We start from the raw sequence: 21,761 nt of genomic DNA on the forward strand, positions 1-21,761 counted from the left end.
TGGAGGGTGTTTGTCTCTGAGTCTACACTGTGAATGGTTACAGGAATGGAGGGTGTTTGTTTCTGAGTCTACACTGTGAATGGTTTCAGGAATGGAGGGTGTTTGTCTCTGAGTCCACACTGTGAATGGTTACAGGAATGGAGGGTGTTTGTCTCTGAGTCTACACTGTGAATGGTTTCAGGAATGGAGGGTGTTTGTCTCTGAGTCTACACTGTGAATGGTTTCAGGAATGGAGGGTGTTTGTTTCTGAGTCCACACTGTGAATGGTTTCAGGAATGGAGGGTGTTTGTCTCTGAGTCTACACTGTGAATGGTTTCAGGAATGGAGGGTGTTTGTCTCTGAGTCTACACTGTGAATGGTTTCAGGAATGGAGGGTGTTTGTCTCTGAGTCTACACTGTGAATGGTTTCAGGAATGGAGGGTGTTTGTTTCTGAGTCTACACTGTGAATGGTTTCAGGAATGGAGGGTGTTTGTCTCTGAGTCTACACTGTGAATGGTTACAGGAATGGAGGGTGTTTGTCTCTGAGTCTACACTGTGAATGGTTACAGGAATGGAGGGTGTTTGTCTCTGAGTCTACACTGTGAATGGTTTCAGGAATGGAGGGTGTTTGTCTGTGAGTCTACACTGTGAATGGTTTCAGGAATGGAGGGTGTTTGTCTCTGAGTCTACACTGTGAATGGTTTCAGGAATGGAGGGTGTTTGTCTCTGAGTCTACACTGTGAATGGTTTCAGGAATGGAGGGTGTTTGTCTCTGAGTCCACACTGTGAATGGTTTCAGGAATGGAGGGTGTTTGTCTCTGACCCCTCATGGTGAATGGTTTCAGGAATGGAGGGTGCTCCTGGGTCTACAGGGAGAACGTTGGTTTAATGTCAGTTGCAAAATACAGTTCAGCACTCCCTCGATCTGAGTTTCATTACAGAGGAATGCAGCACAGAAACAAGCTCACTGGGTCCACACTGACCAGCAACACCCAATCCTACTTCCCCCCCACCCCCACTTTTCTATTCTCAACTCTTCCATCAACATTCATCTCACACTTGATGTCAATCATCAGGCCAAGCCACTCAGGGACTTGTGCTAATATTTTGTGACAATACGTACAGGATATGTGCTGTGTGTGGCTATATGTACTCTGTTTTGTACCTTGGTCCTGGGGCATGATGCTTCCTTTATGAATGCCCACAAGAAGATGAATCTCAGGTTTGTATTTGTGACTTACATGTACTTTGACGATAAACTTACTTTGAACTTTGAATAAGTATGGAAGGAGAATGGAAAACTATGTGGGAGGGGACGGCTAGATTGATCTTACAGAAGATTGAAAGTTTGGCACAACATTGTGGGCTGAAGAGCCTCTATTGTGCCGTACTGTTCCAGGTTCTATAATATTGGTGATCACATTACTGAAGTAACCTGGATTACATTGAAGTCTATAATTCATTTGCATTTACCTGCCAGTCATTGCTTGTGTGGTGAAATGCTGCTCAGACTGTTGCTTCCTGTGCACTGTTTGTCCTTTGTGTGGTAAACACTGTTTTCACTGTAAATTAATGCTAGCTGTCAAATCAGCTGCTTCATCTGAGGCTGGACGTGCATCCGTGGCAGGTACACCAGACTCAGAAACAGATACTTTCCCCAAGCAGTAAGGCTGATCAACACCTCCTCCAACTAACTCCACCACTACTTTATTATTTCACATCACCTGATGCACAGCCTCATCATTTTATGGACATACAGTTAATCTATGTATATAAGGTATCTTATATTTATTATTGTGTATTTTAATTATTATTATTTGTTCTTTACCTTTTGTGGTTTTTTTTGTGCTGCATCTGATCCGGAGTAACAATTATTCTGTTATCCCTACACTTTGTGTACAGGAAATAACATTAGACAATACAGAGTGTCTACTCTGTATTGGTGTCTCATTGGTGTCAAGGTCTTTGGTGTCAGTTACAACAATGTTTAATTGACATAATAATGGAATGGTGCTTGGGATCACTTTAAAAACCATATATTCATACTGCACATTCTAAGTTGCTTTCCAAGGCTTCCTATTAATCATGATACCGAGCTAACAAAGGTACTTGATGACATTGATTTATTGAAAAGGAAGCAGACAATTTATTTGATGATGTATGCACTTGACATGCATATTGACAATACTATTTAGAGAGCAGCATGTAATCTTGCAAAGTAAAGGAGTCTATTGAGATGAGGTTAATTGCCGCTTCCAGAATCGCTGGGTCTCCATCGTGAGGGCTCTGTGTCTTGGGCACATCAGCCTTGCACATTTCCCCTGTCTTACCCAATCAGGGAAGCAGGAAGTTGTAAATTGTACAGTTTTGTTTGTGCTGTGCAGACTCGCAAATAGAAGAATACAACTTTCAGACCAATTTCATATTTTCAATTTAACGTTCCCATTATATAAACCTGTGTCCTGCCTATTCCCAACCCAATCCCAACAAACTGGTTGACACAGTAGCATAGCAGATAGCATATTGCTTTACAGTGCTAATCTTATTCAGATTCAGTTTATTGTCATTTAGAAACCACAAATGCAATGCAGTTAAGAAATGAGACAACATTCCTCCAGAATGATATCACAAAAGCACATGACAAAACAGACTACACTAGAAAATCCACATAACGTTTGGCAATCCCCAACCCAGAGTCTGGAGAGGCTGCTGCGTATTAATATCGCGCTACCGTCTTAGCACGTTCCCCGGAAAGGAACTTCAAACCCACCAGACAAACAAGACCAAAAACTAAAGCTACAAGACCTGCACAAAACCACATAGTTACAACATATAGTTACAACAGTGCAAACAATAGCATAATTGATTTAAAAAAAACAGACCATGGGCACAGTAAAAATAGTCCAAAGATGTTAAAAGACTATAAGTTTGAAAGAAACCACCACACAGTTTCCACAAGTCCTAAAAATATTCCTAGTTGTCACTAGAAATGTAGACACCACGTTGAGAGGTGATGAAGCTCTTGTCCGAGTGGGAGGTTTCTGGTTAAAATCTCTTTCAATTTTGCATAGATGAGTGAATAAGTGGGTACCTCTGTAAATGTTCGGAAATCCCTCACACTTTCATCAACTGTTCTGAGTGTTGTCTGTGCTTGTGATGCTGCTGCCAGCAGCTTTTTCCTCGTTTCTGTATCTGCACCGTACTGTACTGTGTGCAGGCAATAAATGACTTCTGGCTCTCCCCCGAGTCACGTGGTTTTAGGTCAACGGTCACTCTCCGTGCAGGTTCTACGTTGCTGGAGGTGTCATTATCCTGTTCTTAGTGGGACATCAGGCACAATTTCAGATAAGACCAGGGACGGTGGCCACGTCAGTGTGATATACGTGGATATATGCTATTGGGTGTATACCCCTTTAAGAATTGTGACATGTGACCTACCGGTCTGTGCAATGGCTCCAGTAAACAGCTTTCCAGAAATAGTCTATACTTGTACACTAAACCTCAAGGAAATTCCGCTTTGCACTGTGTAAGTTCTGTTTTATATCTAAATTATCTTTGTTTAAATTATTGATTACTCTCCAGACTCTGAGTGGATGAATGAGAGAGGGAGACTGAGAAGTGGTGTCGAACATGCTGATTAATGAAACTTTGAAACTTGGATCCTGTGTCTGAATCTAATTATTGCCCATCAAAGCTGAGTTAATTCTTGTTTTGCCTTCATCAACCATTGCAGGGAGGAAAAGTCTCTTCATTATCTGACTGTGGGAACTTGCTTTAGATTATTAAATGGATAGGAGAGGTTTGGAGTGATACGGGTCAAACCCAGGCAATTGGTGTGCACCGTGGTCAGGATGGGTCAGTTGGGCCGAAGGGCCGGTTTTCATGTTGTTACTCTGTGACTTCATGTTTAAATCGATTGGCACGTACTGTATACATTTTAAAGCAACCGTTTGCAAAATGACACAATTTTTAAAAATAATTTCATTGGCTGTAATATGTTACATGGTAATAAAAGGTGCGATATAAATGCAAATTGTTTTTGTTTCTTCCTTGCTGCGGGTTTCTGAGATTCTCATTAGAACTGTTACCCTTTTCGTGTACAGTACTTGGACTGTCTGCTGTAGGGGCAGCCCGCCGACATCTCCATTTCTCACCCGCTACCTTCCGTGTGACCGTCGGCAGGGGGCTCGCTAAATCTGCCGGGCTCGACGGGAGTCTCACGGCAGCCCGGGCTCTCTCCAGGGACGGATTGAACTGTCCAGACCTGCGAGCAAGGTGCTTGAATAATCATTAACGTGAATTCAGGAGGGAAGGATGTACGGAGCCCACAATCGGCTTTCCGTGTCAGCTTCAGCAACACAAACAAAATAATGACCAGTGAAGATAAAATCTGATCTGGATTGTAGAGTTTGCATTTATGCTGGATCTTCTGGTTCCCAATTCAATATGCTCATATTAAATTCGTATCCCTGTTATTTTAACTCGGGCATTAACTTCTTTTGGGTTTTATGTGAGACCAGCAGAAGGTAGATTATCCAATTCCTTCATGTCTTGTGAAATTAGCTTTGCAATAATCTTTACTAAGCGATGCCACTCGCCGCAGCGGCTGTCCGTAATCCACTTACTGTTGGCTCGGTTTGAAGTCGTGCTCCCGGGTCCCAAGCACAGGAAATCAGGCAGTGAGCGCTGTAATGTCTCGGCAGGCCTGGCGGTGACGGTGGTCAGGGAGGGTCGAGAGGGTGGGGTGGGTGGGGAATAAGCTGTACGGTGTTGAGTCGTAAGGTTCAGGAAGTTATTACTCTTCAACTGTCACACTCCTAACATCTTCACTCCCCTCGATACTGAACACAACCCGTGGACTCGCTTTCAAAGACTCTACAACTCGTTCTCAGCTTTATTTATGTAATATTGAAGTAGTTTTTGTATTTGCAGTTTCAGTCGTTGTGTTTAGTTTGTCATTCATTCTATTGTACTACTTTGTTCTACTGTGAATGCCTGCAAGAAAATGAAGCTCAGGATAGAATTTGGTGATGTACGTACTTGATAATAAGTTTGAAAATGCATCTCGGGGTAGAGTTTCGTGATTTGTTTTGAGGTTGGAGGAAGGCAGGGAAGCAGACAGAAGGTGTCTGATAGAGTGGAGGTTGTGATGGAAGTGGTAGTTGCGCGTTTGAGAGCCGTGGGAGAGGTTGGCCGTAGAGTCAAAGGGACACGGGGCGTCACGGTAGCGGAGCGGTCAGTGTGATGCTATTCCAGCTGGGGGCGTCGGAGCTCGATTCCAGCGATCTCTGCAAGAGATCTCTCTCACCCTTAACCTATGAGCTCTAGTTCTACTCTCATGCAACTTCATTGGGGGTTTACTCTACATTTGCTCTACACACCTCGTAATTCTGTATACATTAAATCTCCCTTCACCCTCCGCTGCTCCTCTTCATTGGTTAGAATGTGGTGGTTTAACATACACCATGTTCTGTTGTAATTCAGTGTTGTGTTTGGCCCGCAATGTCAGTGCTGGACACGAAGATGAATTACTCTAAAACTCTTCTGCCAGCATGTGATGTACCCCCCAATTCCCTGAACGTATACTTGCATCTATCTAACAGCCTCTTAAACACACTATCATATCTGTTTCCATGGCACCCAGCACACTTTTTTTTTAAAAAAAGAAACTTGTCCCAGCTATCTCCTTTAAACCTCATCCTCACAGTTGAAATGCATGACTTCTGGCACTTGACATTGTGACGCTCGGTACAAAGATTATGATTCTCCGTCTCATCCAGGGTGATTAAAGGTACTTCCAAAATACTGGTTGCCATTTAGTGGTACAACATGGTGACGGGCCCTTCCAGCCCAACGAGTCTGTGTTGCCCAATTACACCCATGTGACCAATGCATCCACTAATCTGTATGCCTTTGGAGTGTGGGAGGAAACCCATGTGGACACGGGGACAACATACAAACCCCTTACAGACAGCGGCAGAATGGAGCCTGGGTTGCTGGCACTATAATCACATCACACTAACCACTACACTACCATGTCCCCCCTGTTGAACATGTCTTATTAAGTTGTTTTTACGTTAGTTTATAGAGTCAGAGAGTACTGCAGCACAGGCACAGGCCGTTTGACCCATTTAGAATGATCCTGGGAACGAAAGGGTTAACACAGGAGCGTTCGATGGCTCTGGGCCTGCACTCGCTGGAGTGTAGAAGAATGGGGGGGGGGGGGGGTGGGGGGGAATCTCACTGAAACTTATTGTATATTTAGAGTCCTAGATAGAGTGGATGTGGAGAGGGTGTTTCCAATAGTGGGAGAGTCTAGGATCAGAGGGCACAGCCTCAGAATATAGGGCAGCCCTTTAGAACAGAGGTGAGGAATTTTTTAGCCAGAGGGCGGTGAGTCGGGATTTATTGCCATAAATGGCTGTGGAGCCCATGTCCTTGAGTCTAAAGAGGAAATTGATAGCTTCTTGATCAGAAAGGGTGTCAAAGGATACGGAGAGAAGGCAGGAGAATCAGAATCAGACTTTAATCACCAAGTACCTATGCACATACAAGGAATTTACTTCCGGCAGATGTTGTCTCTCTGCTCATAACAATAATAATGATAAATATAAATGAAAATATAGATTATACATACAGGTAGTGCAATCCAAGTAATAGTTAGCCGACAGTTAACCGGCAGTTAACTGTTCAGCAAAGTGACCGCAGTAGGGAAAAAACTTCTCCAGTGCCTATTAGTCTTAGTCTGGAGGGATCTGAAGCACCTACCAGATGGAAGCAGATCAAACAGTCCGTGTGCAGGATGGGAGGAGTCCTTTATGATGTTCCCCGCCCTCTTCTTCAACCTGGAAGAGTACAGGTCCACAATAGAGGGCAGGGAGGCTCCAATGATGCGCTCTGCAGTCCTCACTGTGCGCTGTAGTCTGGTTCTATCCTGCTTGGGATAATGGGGATGAAAGGGATAATAACTCAGCCATGATGGAATTATGGAGCAGATTGGATGGGTGGAATCGTCTGATTGTGCACCTACATCTTATGGTCTAAGCACAGAAACATCTTGTCCATGCTGACAGGAAATTAGTATTCAGAAGTGAGTCATTCCCATCTGCCTGTGCCCAGAAAAGAGAAATCCATATGGCTCAAATCCTTGTCCCTTTGCAGGTATCCTGCTGCCATTCTGGGAATGTTGTCTCCGTGTGAAATACCGAATAGTTAATTCCTGCTACAGAAAACTGCACTCCTTTTTGATCAGAAATGCCCATCCTTGTGTATCTCATTAATCAGTAAATCCTCACTGCAAATTCTGCAATGGTTTTGTTGCACTGTCGTGGAATTCCCTGGCCTTTCTGCTTTAGAAGCTTGTAGTAATTCAATTGACCTTAATTCTGTCCTCTATTGTGAGCCAAATGCAGATTATCACTTGATAATCCTGTCGTGATTATGTTCCTATTGTCCATCCTTCAGAGGGATGGAGAGCCCTGGCTGGAAAGCTCTGAATATGATAACTCACCACTGTCAGCGTTAATTGCAATGCAGTGTTTGGAGGCAGCCACCCAGTCACGTCGAGACAGCTGTACTTCAGTAAAAGGAATACAAAGTAAACCCAATCTAAAGAGTAGGTGGAGGAATTCCTGTCAATTAGCGGTAACCTACGCTCAATTGTTGATTCGGTGGTTGAAGATCTTGTAAGAATGATTGTTTACTAACGTTCTTAAAACAGAGAACTCTATGATCTAGGTTGGATATACTTGGAATCACATTTTGCAGATGAAGGCTCTTCAGCCCTCTATGTTAATGCTAGCTCCTTGAGAGAACCATCCAATTAATCCAGCAGCCCTCCTCTGCACTTCTGTTTTCTCTACTTTGTCAGGACGCTACAGAAATTTGGCATGTCCCCTTGGATCCACACCAATTTTTATTGATGCACCATAGAAAGTGTCTAATGCAGATATATCATAGCTTGCTAAGGCAACTGCACTGCTGGTGATGGCAAAGTACTGCAGAGTATTGTGGACACAGCTCAACTTCAGCTCTACAAATTGGTAATGTAAAATGTACTGATGACTTTCATAATAGCTTGTGTATTTGGCTAGCAATAGAGGACATAATTGGGCTTGTGAGAGTTGGGAACAGATGCCCTTGACAGACAGACATACTTTATTGATCCCGAGGGAAATTGGGTTAGGTGGCAATTAGAGCCAAAGAAGTAAAAACACAAAATGCTGGCAGAACTCAGCAGGTCAGACAGCATCTATGGGAGGGGAGGTAGTGACGACATTTTGGGCCGAAACACTTCATCAGGAGGGTTTCCTTCATCCCGATGAAGGGTTTCGGCCTGAAACGTCGTCGCTACCTCCTCCCATAGATGCTGTCTGGCCTGCTGAGTTCTGCCAGCATTTTGTGTTTTTATTTATTTCCATCATCTGCAGATTCACTCGTGAGAGCCAAAGAGGTTTTGTTTTCGGTGAGGTGGTGGATATTGAGATTGTCAATCACTGGGTTACAGGCTCAAAGAGAAATGATGGCCAGAAGAGCTCATGGTTTTGGATAGATAAGTCACAGGGATCTTCTGTACTGCAGCCAAGGATCAGGAGGGAAGCTAGGAGAAAGCTCGTTAACTGAAGCACTCACTGAACTGTTGTTACAGTATTACTCTTTGATTCTGGTTGCCTCATTACTGGAAGTAGTGATGACCTTAAGAGTGCATGCAGAGAAGATTTAGTATAGTGGGACTTCACCAGAGACGTGGAACTGTTCTCATCAGATCAGATTGGAAACAGACCTTTCAACCCATTGAATCCCTACTGACTATCCAACGCTCACTTACACTGATCCTATGGTGTGCTGTCCACATTCCCCTCAACCCTCCCTCCAGATTCTACCACTCAGCTGCACGCAGGGGGCAATTTGCAGCAGCCAATTAACTGACTGACATGTGGGAGAAAACACAAGGAGAGCATGCAAACTCCACACAGACAGCGCCAGAGGTCAGGATTGAGCTGTGTCACTGGAGTTGATAGGCTACAGCTCTACCATCTGGGTGACTGTGGTGCCTAAACTAGTGCAAGGAACAGAATGAGAGGTGACTTGACAGGTTAAGGAGGCATAGATATTATGGACAGCCAGGGACTTTTTCCCAGGCTAATACAAGGGGGCATAATTTTAAGATGATTGGAGAAAGGTATGCACCTTGGCATTCAATGCCATCATCCGCTCAAAGCTGATCAATAAGCTCCAAGTCATTGGTCTTAATACCTTCTTGTGTAATTGGATCCTCAATTACCTCACTTGCAGACCCCAGTCAGTTTGGTTTGGCAACAACATCTCCATCAGCACAGGTGCATCGTAGGCCTGCTGTATACTTAGCCCACTGCTCTACTCACTTTATATTTATGACTTGAATCCAATATTCAAATTTGCCAGTGACATCACCGTTGTTGGCCGAATCAAAGGTGGTGATTAATCGGCATATAGGAGAGAAAGTGAAAATATGGCTGAGTGGTGTCATAATAGCAACCTCTTACTCAATGTCAGCAAGACCAGGGAGCTCCTTGCGGATGTCAGGAGAAGTAAACCAGAGGTTCTTGAGCCAATCGACATTGGAGGATCGGAGTTGGAGAGGGTTAGCAATTTTCAATTCCTCAGTGATATTATTTCAGAGGATCTGTCCTGGACCCAGAACATAAATACAATTATGAAGAAAGCACAGCAGCGCCTCTACTTCCTAAGGAGTTTGTGTAGATTCAGCATATCTAATACACTGACAAACTTCTATAGATGTGTAATGGAGAGCATATAGATTAGCTGTGCTATAGCCTGATATGGAAGCACCAATGTCCTTGAATGAAAAATCCTTCAAAAAGTAGTGGATACGGTAAAGCCCTCCCAACCATTAAGCACGGCTATGTGAAACCCTGTTGCAGGAAAGCAGCATCTATCATCAGGGAACCCTACTACCCAGGATATGCTCTCTTCTTGTTGCTGCCATCAGGAAGAAGGTACGGGAGCCTCAGGGCACACACGACAGGTTCAGGATCAGTTACCAGCCTACAACCATCAGGCTCTTGAAGCAAAGGGGATAACCTCACTCAGCTTCACTTACCTCATCATGGAAAACTTCCACAACGAATGGACTCTCATTCAAGAACTCTCTCCCTCAGGTTCTCAATATTTAATGCTTACTTATCCTTGTTGCTATTATGATTCTTATTATTTCTTCTTTTAATATTTGCACAGTTTGTTGTCTTTTGCCCTCTGGTCAAACACTCAAGTTGGGTAGTCTTTCATTGACTCTTTTATGGTTATTATTATAAGACCTTAAGATATAGGAGCAGAATTAGGCCATTTGGCCCATTAAGTCTGCTGTGCCATTTCATCATGGCTGATCCCATTTTCCTCTCAGCCCCAATCTCCTGCCTTCTCCCCGTATCCCTTCATGCCCTGACCAATCAAGAATCTGTCAGCCTCTACCTTAAACATACATATTGACTTAGCCTCCATAGCTGTCAGTGGCAAAGAATTTCACAGATTCACTACTCTCTGGCTAAAGAAATTCCTCCTCGTCTCTGATTTAAAAGGATGCCCTTCTATTCTGAGGCTGTGTTAGATTCTATCAACACAGAAAACATCCTCTCTGCATTCACCCTATCAAGCCCTTTCACCATTCTCGTGAATTCTAGTGAATACAGGCCCTGAGCTCTTCATATGACACTCCATTCAATCCTGGGATCACTTTTGTGAACCTTCCTTGAGCCCTCTCCAGTTTCAGCACATCCTTAATAAGATAAGGAGCCTAACCCTGCTCTCAATTATGCGGGACCTCACCAGTGCTTTCAATAGATTCAACATTACATCCTTGTTTTTATATTCTACTCCTCTTGAAATGAATGCTAGCATTGCACCACAGACACAACCTGAAAATTAACCTTAAGGGAATCCTACACAAAGACCTCTAAGTTCCTTTGCACCTCATTTTTTTGTATTTTCTCTCTGTTTAGAAAAGAGTCAACCCTGTTTTTTTTTCTACCGAAGTGCAGAGCCATACATTTCCCAACACTGTATTGCGTCTGCCATTGATTGATTAGAAAAGAACACTGGCAGGGATGACGGCAGAGCAGCAATGGCTGGAATTTCTGGAAGCAATTAGGAAGGCATAGGATATATATATATCCCATAGAGGAAGAATTATTCTAAGGCAAAAGTGACACAACCGTGGCAAACAGACAACAGAAAGCCAAAGAGAGAGCATATAATAGAGCAAAAATTAATGGGAAGTTAGAGGATTAGCAAGCTTTTAAAAACAGTACGCATCTAAAAAAAAGTCATTAAGGTAAAGATGGAATATGAAGAGCAAGCTAGCCAATAATATTAAAAAGGATACCAAAAGTTTCTTCAGATACATAAAATATAAAAGAGAGGTGAGAATGGATATCGGACTGCTGGAAAATGATGCTGGAGAGGTAGTAATGCGGGATATTGAAACCGTGAATGAACTGAATAAGTATTTTGCATCAGTCCTCACTGTGGAAGACACTAGCAGTCTGGTGGAAGTTCCAGGTGTTGGGGGCATGAGGAGTGTGAAGTTATCAAACCTAGAGAGAAGGTTCTTGGGAATATGAAAGGTCTGAAGGTAGATAAGTCACCTGGACCAAGTGATGTACACCTCAGAGATCTCAAAGAGGTGGCTGAAGAGATTATGGATTAATAATCTTTCAAGAATCACTAGATTCTGGAATGATTCCGGAAGAATGGAAAATTACAAATGTCACTCCACTCTTTAAGTAAGGAGAGAGACAGAAGAAAGAAAATTATTGGCCAGTTAATCCAACCTCAGTGATTGTGAAGATGTTGAAGTCAATTATTAAGGATGAGGTCTCAGGGTATTTTGGAGGCACATGATAAAATAAGCTGTAGTAAGCTTGGTTTCCTCAAGGGAAAATCTTGCCTGATAAATCTTCTGGAATTTTTTGAAGAAATAACAAGCAGTTGGACAAGGAGAATCAATTGATATTGTGTACTTGGATTTTCAGAAGGCCTTTGACAAGGTGCCACACATGAGGCTGCTTAACAAGCTATGAGCCTGTGGTGTTACTGGAAAGGTTCTAATATGGATAAAGCAGTGGTTGATTGGCAGGAGGCAAAGAGTGATATTAAAGGGATCCTTTTCTGGCAAGCTGCTGGTGAATAGCAGTATGCCGCAGGTCTCTGTGTGACTAATTTTTCTTATATATCATTGATTTGGTTGATGGAATTGATTGCTTTGTCAAGGTAGGTGGAGGGGCAGGTAGTTTTGAGGAAGTAGAGAGGCTGCAGAAGGATTTAGACAGATTAGGAGAATGGGCAAAGAAATGGCAGTGTCAGGAAGTGTATGGTCATCCACTTTGATAGAGGAGATGAAAGGGTTGACTATTTTCTCACTGGAGAGAAACTGAGTGCAAAGGGACTTGGATGTTCTTGTGCAGGATTCTCTAAAGCTTAATTTGCAGGTTGAGTCTGTGGTGAGGAAGGCAAATACAATGCTAGCATTAATTTCAAGAGGACTAGAATATAAAAGCAAGGATGTAACGTTGAAACTTTATAAGCACTGTTGAGGAGTCCTCACTTGGAGTATTGTGAGCAGTTTTGGGCCCCTTAGAAAGGATGTGCTAAAATGTGTGGAGAAGGTTCAAAGGATATTCACGAAAATGATTTCGGGATTGCATGGCTTGTCATATGAAAAGCATTTGACGGCTCTGGGCCTGTATTCACTAGAATTCAGAAGAATGAGGGGTGACCTAATTGAAACCTATGGAATGGTGAAAGGCCTTGCTAGATTGGATGTGGAGAAGATGTTTTCTCTGATCAGAGAGTCTAAGACCAAAGGACACAGCTTCAAAATCAAAGGGAATTCTTTGCCGCAGGCAGCTGAGGAGGCCAAGTCTTCATGTATATTTAAGGCAGAAGTTGATAGATTCTTGATTGGTCAGGGCATGAAGGGAGACCGGAAGAAGGCAGGAGATTGGGGCTGAGAGGAAAATTGGATCAGCCATGATGAAATGGTGGATCAGACTTGATGGACCAAATGGCCTAATTCTGCTCCTATATATATCTTGTGGTCTTGGACCCAGGCTCCATTGCTTCCGGACTCAGGGCCAGCTGCTTCAATTCGGGCCAGCTGCTTCAATTCAGCCCATGCGCACCATGCCCGCCCTGCACCTTCACGACTTCAGTTCACACCGCAGAAGTACGAAGTTCAAATGCTGAACTCTGAAAGGGACTTGCAGGCGATTGATCGCGATGATCGTATTGAGAAAAAGTGTGATTAATACAGTAATTTATAGTATTGTTTGATAGGTTTGCTATCAGCAAGTCCTTGCTGTGCATCACCAGTGCCATTTGAAATCCATTTTAAACATGTTCTGTGGACTTCTTCAGCCAGAGGGTAGTGAATCCATAGAATTCATTGCCCCAGGGACTGTGGAGGCCAAGTTATTGGCTATATTTAAAGCAGAGGTTGATAGGTTTTTGATTGGTATGGACATCATAGTTTATCAGGAGGAGACTGGAGAACGGGATTGAGATGGAAGGTATATCAGCCATGATCAAATGGGCCAAGTGGCCTAATTCTGTTCCTATGTATATGCTCTCAAGGGGTGAAATGCCGTATTGAGAATAGGAAAGCTCAAAGGAAAGGAGCTAACTGTATTGTTAAATGGGCTGAAATGATAGCACTCTGATTCGTAAATTTTGTGGCAATTTTCCTGAGCACCAAAGGAAAGGAAATCTTTGAATCCTGGAAAATTCTAAACACCAGAGAAGCCTTTGTGACCAAGCCCGTCCAACTGATCACAGCAGTTCTAGTCCCATCCCAGTGATGTGTGAAGAGATTTCTGCCTGTACAGTCAGAGTTCCAGACACATCCTGACTGGTGGCTGAAAGAACATTTTCCTCTTCTCCCAGCTAACCCATCTGTCAGTTTAAACTGATTCACAAAGCCACTCCTTCGCATTTACCTCTATCCAGGCCTCTTGCAATATCAGACCTCTGGAATAAAAGATGGCGAGAGGCCAGACAATTGTTGGCAATCGGTTTTGCAATTCATTTTAAATAACCTGGGGGCTATAATAAGGAATGAAACAAAAATATTTGAATTACAAGTGTTTTTAACGGGTGATTTAGACAGAGGTTTACAGAAACTTCAAACAAAAACAAGGGGAATAGATGAAAATGCAGAGGCTGATGTTTATTTGGACTTTCTACGTTGAAGTTAAGTTGACATTGGTGAGGCCTCATTTGGAGTATCGTGTGCAGTTCTGGCCACCTACCTACAGGAAGGAGTTGAAATAAGATTTGAAAGTGCAGAGAAACTTTACAAGGGTCTTGTTCAGACTTGCGAACATGAATTTTAGAGAAAGGTTGAATAGGTTAGAAGTTTTTTTCCTTGGAGGATAGTAGAATGGGGAGAGATTTGATAAAGGTACACAAAATTACCCTATGTATACCCCTTGTAAATGCAAGAGGTTGTTTTCCACTGAGGTTGGGCGAGACTAGAAGTGGAGGTCATGAGTTAAGGGTGAAAGGTAAAATGTTAAGGGGAGCTCAGGGGCAACTTTTTCACTCAGAGGGTGGTAAGTGTGGAAGTACGGGTCTGATTTCAACATTTTAGAGAAGTTTGGTTAAGTACATGGATGGGAGGGTAAGGAGGGCAATGGTCCAAGTGCCAGTTGATAGGACTCGGCAGAGTAATAGCTTGGCATGGTCCAGCTGAGCTGAAAGGCCTGCCTCTGCTGTTAGGCGCTGTGACTCTGAAATTGGCATATTTCACTAGTTCCATTTAATATTTGAGAATGTATACAATACACAATCTGAATTGTTTGCGCTTCACAGACATCCACAAAAACAGAAGGGTACCCCAAAGAATGACTGACAGTAAAAATGTTAGAACCCCAAAGCCCCCCCACTCCCCCCTCCCACACACAAGCAGCAGCGAAGCAACAACCCCCCCCCCCCACTTTGGCAAAGAAAAGCATCAGCACCCTCCAAGCAAGCAATAGCCAAGCCCCCAAGATAGACCACTATCTGCAATACATCAAAAACTAATCATTCACCCGACAATTTGACATACCACAGGCTCTCTGTCTCCCTGATAAAGGGACAGAGAGGTGTCACACAGCCAGAGTGGAGACGAACAAGACCAAAAAAAGAAAGAAAAATGAAAAAACACTTTCTGATTTACAATATTGAAGTCAGCCATGTTGCTTTTTTCCCCCCCCCGAGCTGAGTGAAAGAGAGAACGAGAATATCCGTGTACAGAGCCCTCTAACAGCTGATCTGCTGCTTCCAAAAATCTATTTTCTCCTGAGATGCTTCAGTCAGTGACACTGGCATAGAATCAGCTCATCCTCAGGGCTGCAAAGCCTTGCAACCCCGAAGGCACGCTCGTCTTCTAGGCCGTGTCCTTGGGTTATCAAAGGACGGTCAATCGGTGAGCCCTGGGAGTGCGAAGATCATCGCCGTAAAGAACTGAAGTTTGAGTGTAGCTGTAGGTCAGGGTCTTTGACAGAACCCCATCCATCTTGAAAAGGACAAAAGAGAAGCATTAATGGTAGAAATGAAGCTGTTTCTGCAGATAAGCTCGAAGAAGCCGCTCTCTCGGGCCATCATTGCTCAGTATTTGAGAAGGTTCCATAATTGTTCAGCACCTCAACGCAGAAAATCATGGCATTGCATTTCACAGGAGAGTCAATAAACAGTATGTAATATTGAATAGCTTAACAAGATATCAAGACAGATAAGTACTGGCTCAGTCAAGGAGGTGAGTTGAAGGAGTTTTCATTAGAGGACGGGTGGATACCATGGGGGAGGAAGCTTCAAAGCCCCAGCAGACGAAGATAGACCCTCATCAATGGTGTCATTCACATCAGTACGAAAGCTCTTGCCACAGTGTACATTGAATATAGAACATTACAGCTCACTACAGGCCCTTCAGCCCACTATGCTGTGCTGATCTTTTAGCTTACTGTAAGGTCAATCTAACCCGTCCTTGTTGCATCCTGTAGCTCTCCATTTTTCTGCCACCCACGTGCCTATCTAAGAATTTCTTAAATGTTCCTCTATCACCAGCTCTGGCAGGGTGTCCCACACACCCATCACTCTCTGTGTTCAGAAAAATGGCCTCTGACATCCCCACCCCCCGTACACTTCCTTCCAATCACCTTAACATTATGCCCCCTTGTATTGGCCATTCTGCCCTGGGAAATGGTCTCTGGTCATCTTGTACAACTCTATCAAGCCACCTCTCATCCTGCACTCCAAAGAGAAAAGCCCAAGCTCACTCAAGGGCTTGCTCTATAAATCTTCTCTGCAATAAAGGGAATTATTTGCATAGATAGAGAAGATGTTTCTTGGCAAAATGGGAACCCTGACAAGTTGTTGGTTTGGGAAGCATGTGAGAGGTGTTCCGTGGAGATCTGAGTCAGTCAAAACCACTTTAATACATGATCTGATTGGTAGATGGGGGAACAATATTGGAAGTTTTCAGTCTTGACCCTGAGGTTCCTGGGGTTAAATCATCTCGGTTAGGGAAGGGAAGTAGGGAAAATCAGGACTAATGATGAAAGGTCTCAGCAGAGATGTCCTCAGCTTGTTCCTCTCCAAAGATGCTGCCTGGCCTGCTAAGTTCCTCCAGCATTTTGTGTGTCACTTGGGAAAATTACTTCTACTGAAGAGAAAATGGGGCTTGACTGTACAATTCAATTAAGTAAATACATTAAGGACACGTATTTAAAAATGTAATTAAAAGAAAGCTAATGGATAACGTATTAAATTTTCTCTTGCATAACTATTGAAGGGAACGTTTTTCCATGGTGCTGTAGTGGTTAGGTTGCTGGAATAATAACCAGAGTTCTGATCCATTGATCTGGAGGTATGAGTTCAAATCCCACCATTGCAGTTTAGGAATTTAAATTTGTGTAATTAAATCTGAAGTTTTCAGATTTAATGTGCCGGGTTATTTGTTTTTAAAGAAACATCTGGTTCCCTGTTTCCTCCAGGTAAGGAAATCTGCCAACGCACCCAAAGCTGGCCTCTGTGACACCAGTACTACCAATACACATTCCTACTGCGGCTGTCTGAGTTTCCTTTGAGAGCAATTGTATAATAGATCTGAACTATGTCCCAAAGATGTGAGGTTGGCAGGTCACCAAAAAGCTTCTATAGATGCTCACACTCACAATGCTGGAGGACTCAGCAGACTGTGCAGCATTCGAGGAGATGAATCAACTGTCGACATTTTGGACTGAGACCCTTCATCCAGACTAAATTTTAAAGCCCTTTTAGACGACAGCTTTTGAAAGACGTTGTGGGGTGAATCACAGGTGACCACAGTGTTTAGGAAAATGAAATTTTATAGTTTGTTGGGAGTGGGGTTCAACGTTCCCAATTCTCAGTGTGGGTCTTGTCGTTCAACTTGAGGAGCTGGAGAACAGAGCGCACCAGTACGTGTCCATGGAGATGATGTATTGTCACTGGTGCTGTGCTTTGGGTGATGCTCTACTGGTTTTCTCACCCCTTAGTACAGTGATTAAATAGGCACCTGAAAACCCGGCGTACTGGGCAAGGTCAGCGTGAACAGCATCTCCAACACGAAGAGGCGACGCTAACTCTGATGTTAGGTATCTGGATGCCTAATTCAGGGCTCCTCAAACAGATAATTTATTCCTAGTTAAAGGAAGGTCAACAAGCCCCTGGTGGGCAAAGGAAACACTTCAAAGATAACATCAGAATGAGCCTGAAGAAATTGAATGTGACATCTCAAACTGGGAAGACTTGGCACTCAGTAGATACACCTGAATGAGATCTGATCAAGGGGGAGCTGTGCTACATGAGAGTGACCTCTGTGTGCCACAGCTGCAGCAGTGAAAGGAGAGAGTGAACGACCAAAAGACTCAACTACTGAACACAGCCACCACTGATGTACTCTTGTCCACGCTGCGCAACAATCTATGGATCTATGATCGGCTTCTATAGCCACCTGAGGAGACACTGATTAATAACCCTGAAGAAGAAGATCATACTCATTTGAGTGACTGCACTGATGAATGCCCTGAACCCCATGGCTTTCTGGCCCATTTCAGATGGCAATTGAGACTCAGAAATACTAACATACAGTATGTCCATGACATTTATTGTGTTGAGACTGTAAAGTCCCGAAGAATGGTCTCGGCCTGAAATGGCAACTGTTTATTCCCTTCTTTTGGTGCTGCCTGACTTGCTGAGTTCTTCCAGCAGTTTGTGTGTAGTGATTAAAAAAAAATACTGTAAGTTACAATAAGAAATAAGACAAAGATTGTAAAAAAGAAATAGTGAGGTAGTGTTCATGGACCATTCAGACATCTACTGGCAGAAGGGAAGAAGCTGTTTCTGAATGGTTGAGTGTGTGTGTCTTCAAGCTTCTGTTCCTCCTCCCCAATGGTAACTATGAGAAGTGGGCATGTCGCAGATGCTGAGGGTCCTTAAAGACAGATGACACCTCGAGGAACCACCATAACTACATTGTCTAGGTACGGAGTTGTATGTAGGACAGACTGGATGAGGACAACATATTTAAGTTGGACCAGGATGATGTTGGGCCAAACTCATTAATTTAATGGTATTTACTCCTTGTAATCTGAGGTATTTAATCCTATTATTTTCACATTTATCAGAAGGTTTATCATCACAGGTATGTGTCGTGAAATTTGTTAACTTAGCAGCAGCAGTTCAATGCAATACATGATATAGAAGAAAAATAAATAAGTCCATTACAGTACACATATATTGAATAGATAAAAAATCATGCAGAAAACAGAAATAATATATATTTAAAAAACTGAGGTAGTGTCCAAGGGTTCAATGTCCATTTAGGAATCGGATGGCAGAGGGGAAGAAGCTGTTCCTGAATCGCTGAGTGTGTCTTCTGGCTTCTGTACCCTACCTGATGGTAACAGTGAGAAAAGGGCATGCCCTGGGTGCTGGAGGTCCTGAAAATGGACGCTGCCTTTCTGAGACACCGCTCCCTGAAGATGTCCTGGGTATTTTGTAGGCTAGAACCTGAGGTACAGAACCGTCCAGTTTTGCTACTGAGGTACAGTAACAAAAGCTTTGCTTTCCATGCCATCCAGACAGATCATTTCACCATATCGATGCAGTGAGGTAGGACAAGATAACAGAATGTAGGATATAGTGTTAGAGATACAGAGAAAGCACAGCGCAGGCAAAGGTCTACGGTCATGACGAGGTAGATTGTGAGATCTAGATTCCATCTTATTGTAGAAACCATCCATTCCAAAGTCTGATACCATTGGTCCATATCTCTGCATATTCTGTGCTTATCCAACACCTCCGGCACAAACAGCCCACCACTCTCTCTCTCTCTCTCTCTCTCTCTCTCTCTCTCTCTCTGCTTTTACAAAACAAGGTGGTCCTGCTCCTCTTTTGGGGTGTGTGGTAGTTAGCAGTTACCATAATGTTACTGCAGAGCCAGCAACCCTCGTTCAATTCCCACTGCTGTCTGTAAGGAGTTTGTTCAATTCTCTCCGTGACCGTGTGGGTTTCCCCTGGGTGCTCAGGTTTCCTCCCACATTCCAGACGTATTAATTTGCCACAGGTAGATTCATTGGTCACAGGTGCAACTGGGTGGGCCAGGCTCGTTGGGCCGGAAGGGTCTGTAACCGTGTTGTGTCTCTAACAAAAAAAATAAATAAAATTTCTGTTTGAAGTTTCCTCTTTTCACCTTAAATACATGTCATCTAGTATTAGATATATCAGTCCTGGAAAAAGTAACAATTAGAGCACTTTATCCCATAAAAGGAATTTGTGAAACAGATGATAATCAAGCAGTTTATTAATCAATTGCATGTGAATTAATGTTTGTTGTTTTCATAGGCGTACATACACCCTGGAAATTAGCTTTTTGCAGCAAGTACTTATCTAACACAAGTTAACGTGATGTAGAATGTACATACTCGATAATAAACTACAAAATCAACACAATACAAATGCAAGACTGAAAGAGAGAAATACAGAATGCAGGATACCGTGTTAGAGTGAAAGGTAGTGTTCAGGTTTTTCATCTGGATTGAAGAACCAGATGGCAGTGGGGAGCAAACTGATGCTGGACATTAAACTGTGGGTCTTCAGCGTCCTGTACCCCTAGCCTGATAGCAGCAATGAGAAGAGGGCATAGCCTAGATGGTGAATGCTGCCTTCCCGAGACATTCCTCTTGCAGATACAAAATACTAGAGGAACTCAGCAGGTCAGGCAGCATCTATGGAGAGGAATAAATAGTTTTGGACTGAGACCCTTTGGAGCAGTCGTGTTGAAGGGTTTTGAAATGTTGACTGTTCATTCATTTCAATAGATGCTGCCCGACTTGCTGAGTTCCTCCAGTATTTTGTGTATGTTCTCTGGATTTTCAGCATCTGCAGAATCTCTTGTGTTTGTGAGGTGCCCCTTATAACCATATAACAATCACAGCACGGAAACAGGCCATCTCGGCCCTCCTAGTCCGTGCCGAACTCTTAATCTCACCTAGTCCACCTACCCGCACTCAGCCCATAAACCCTCCACTCCTTTCCTGTCCATATACCTATCCAATTTTACCTTAAATGACACAACTGAACTGGCCTCTACTACTTCTACAGGAAGCTCATTCCACACAGCTATCACTCTCTGAGTAAAGAAATACCCCCTTGTGTTTTCCTTAAACTTTTGCCCCCAACTCTCAAATCTGTCCTCTCGTTTGAATCTCCCCTACTCTCAATGGAAACAGCCTATTCATTGTCAACTCTATCTATCCCTCTCAAAATTTTAAATACCTCGATCAAATCCCCCCTCAACCTTCTACGCTCCAATGAATAGTGACCTAACTTGTTCAACCTTTCTCTGTAACATTGAATGCTTGGCTCCGGATTCCAATGGAATATTTTAATCCTTGAGCTACTGTAACACAATGATATGAGAGGGGTTCTGTTTTAAATTAGATCTGGGCTGTTCTCCATTGTGCCTCATCAGTGTTCATCAATGAATTACAATCTGATTCGTCGATGGGATCTTGCTGTGTTACCTATGGCATGGCATGACTTTGCTTCAGAAGAATATCCTTGTCTACAAAGTGTTTTTGGAATCATAAAACATAGGATTAGCTACTCAGCCCATCAAGTCTACTCTGGCATACCATCATGGCTGATTTATTATCCATCTCAACCCCATTCTCCTGCCTTCTCCCTGTAACCTTTGGCACTCTGACTAGTCAAGATCCTATCAACCTCCCCTTTAAATATACGCCATGACTTGGCCTCCACAGCCATACGTGGCAACAGATTTTATAGATTCACCACCCTCTGGCTGAAGAAATTTTCCAATGCCAGACATGTCAGAGTGTCCAACATCCCAGGAGTGGTAACATTGCACTCTTCATTGCTGCTGAGAGTTTTTATTGTGTGTAATGGGGCTTTCAAGCCAGTAGTTCGTTTTGTTCTGTGAAATGTGCAATCTAGCTTCAAATGAAAATGTTTAAACAGAACCAATCTGATGAGCTGACAGGTCTGTAGGACAACAGAATGAGAATGTGGCACGAAGAAAGTTTGTGTTCTGGCTGAAGCTGAAAGATGCAAACATGCCTCACACACAGACAGAATCTCCCCCCCTCCCCCTCTCCCCCCCCCTCTCCCCCCCCTCTCCCCCCCCCTCTCCCCCCCCCTCTCCCCCCCCCTCTCCCCCCCCTCTCCCCCCCCCCTCTCCCCCCCCCCCCCTCTCCTCCCC

At 43.5% G+C, this 21,761-nt stretch overlaps 1 protein-coding gene across 5 annotated transcripts in view; it reads left to right on the top strand.

Moving 5' to 3' along the window:
- The window catches only part of LOC140732995 (sialate:O-sulfotransferase 2-like), a 450,507-nt gene that overhangs the window by 5,231 nt on the left and 423,515 nt on the right, over positions 1–21,761 (top strand). For 2 of the 5 annotated variants that reach the window (XM_073055732.1, XM_073055734.1), the window contains exon 1: positions 2,921–3,506. The exons of the other annotated variants lie outside the window; for them this stretch is intronic. The gene's annotated coding sequence lies outside the window, so the exon portion shown is untranslated. Of the gene's footprint in view, positions 1–2,920; positions 3,507–21,761 lie in introns of those variants that run through there. 5 annotated transcript variants of the gene reach the window in all.

Source organism: Hemitrygon akajei, chromosome 9 (assembly GCF_048418815.1).
Source record: "Hemitrygon akajei chromosome 9, sHemAka1.3, whole genome shotgun sequence".
Taxonomy (NCBI): domain Eukaryota; kingdom Metazoa; phylum Chordata; class Chondrichthyes; order Myliobatiformes; family Dasyatidae; genus Hemitrygon; species Hemitrygon akajei.